Genomic DNA, 2,046 nt, shown 5'->3' on the forward strand with positions numbered 1-2,046 from the left:
ACAATTACAACAGAATCTCAAAGGAAACCTACAGGTTCTTCAGAAAAAAGAAAAGAGTTGCCTTCCGAAAATTTTGTGAATCCCTCCATGCTAATTCGGATGTAGGCTCGGTTTGGAACACTGTCAGGGCCTTCTCTGGTGCTCGTAGTAAGTCTAGATATGCAGGGAATAGAAACTGCCTTGACCAGGATGGATTGTGTCAAGCGATGGAAAAGATTGCCCCGTTAAACCCTGGTGCTGCCCCTGGAGGTGAGGACATAATTCAGGAGATGGGGTGTTTGGACACAGCGGTGGATGAGTCGTTCATGGAGAACCCAATAACCCAGGATGAATACGCATCTGCGGTAAAGTCCCTAAAGGTGCGTTTGGCCCCTGGCCCTGATTTGATAACTAATCTCGTTATTACCCAATTTCCTCCTGAGTTACATCGGTACGTGCTGGACTTATATAACTGGGTGTACTCACAAAAGGTATATCCAGAACAGTGGAAACAGTACTTTGTAGTACTGATCCCGAAACCCGGTCGTAGTGGATCGTACAGACCCATCTCGTTAGCCAACAACTTGCTAAAGATACTTGAAAAAATAGTGTGCAGAAGACTCGAGTGGTGGGCAGAAAACAGTAAAGCTTCTCACCCCATCAGTTTGGGTTCAGACGGGGTATGTCCTGTACAGATAACCTCTCTGTGCTCATTTCCAAAGTTAAGCTTGCTAATAACACCCGCAGAATCACCGGCGCGGTTTTTTTAGATGTTGAGGGCGCATTCGACAATGTGGTCCCTGAGATCCTTTTGTCAATGCTGCCGAAGTTCGGGGTGACCCCCAGAGCTGTAGCTTTTGTTGCGTCAGTGATCAGTTTTAGGGATCTGATGGTGTATGCTTCGGGTGTTTTTATTCAGCATAGAACTACCACTCGAGGACTTCCACAGGGCTCTGTGTTGAGCCCTTTGTTGTTTAACCTGTATATGTCTCGTGTTGAGTCAAGTCTACCACCTGGGGTTGAATCACTCATATATGCGGACGATCTGGTAGTTTATAGCACGGGACAGTCTATTACTGAGGTTTCCTGCCAACTGAATGTGGCCTTGTCTAGTGTCCACAGACACCTGTTATCCCTGGGCCTGAGTATATCGCCTAGTAAGTCTGTAGCTACATTCTATTCCTTAAATTCTCTAAGGAATACTAAGTGGCTAGTCAAAAAACATAATATCAAAATACTAATCGGACAGTCACCTGTGAAGGTGGAGTGGAGTGTAAAGTTTTTGGGTGTTTATATCGACTATAAACTAAGTTGGAAAAAACATGTTGCTGTGACCCGTGATAAGGTTCTTCCTAGGGTAAATATCCTAAAAGCAATTGCAGGTATAAAGTGGGGTGCGCACCCTTTAGTGTTGATGACGGCATATAGGGGACTGGTAAGGTCGGTCCTTGAGTGGGGCTGTCAGGTCACCTTCCCTCTCGGTGAACAGGAGATGCAGGTGCTGGATAGGTTACAGTATGCATGTATTAGGGTCGCGTGTGGCCTTATGCGAACTACCCCGACCAATGTGTTGTTAGACTTAGTGTGTGAACAACCCCTGGTGTATAGACACAGGTACCTACTTAGCAAGTATGTTTGCAGGGCCTTGGCGAGGACCAACCACCCGGTGGGACGGTTGATCGAGGAGAATTGTGCGAACTGGACTCCAATCTGCGAGGGCGTCTAATTTGGTCTCATGGAAGTTGGCAAGGAGTTAGCGCCAGTCACTAGGAATGTTGTCAGGTATACGTTGCCGGGTAGCTTGGCCCTCCCTTTCGGGGTGGGTTATAGAAGGTGTTGTGTGGATACTGAGGTCGGGTATCGAATCCGTGGATCTGAGGATCCCCAGAGTGTGTTCTCAGACTATCTGTCGGAAATTGGTGCTACTCGAGTGTTTTTTACAGACGGTTCTCTGGTCCGCCCGAATGACGATGCTTCTCCGGCAGCTGTGGGGTTTGCTGTTGTGTCTGAAAACCCAGTGTTGGTCCACCAAGAACGAATTGGCGCTTCATCCACCATTTTCGACGC

This window comes from Pseudomyrmex gracilis, unplaced genomic scaffold (assembly GCF_002006095.1).
Source record: "Pseudomyrmex gracilis isolate BER0280 unplaced genomic scaffold, ASM200609v1 scaffold_2740, whole genome shotgun sequence".
Lineage (NCBI taxonomy): Eukaryota > Metazoa > Arthropoda > Insecta > Hymenoptera > Formicidae > Pseudomyrmex > Pseudomyrmex gracilis.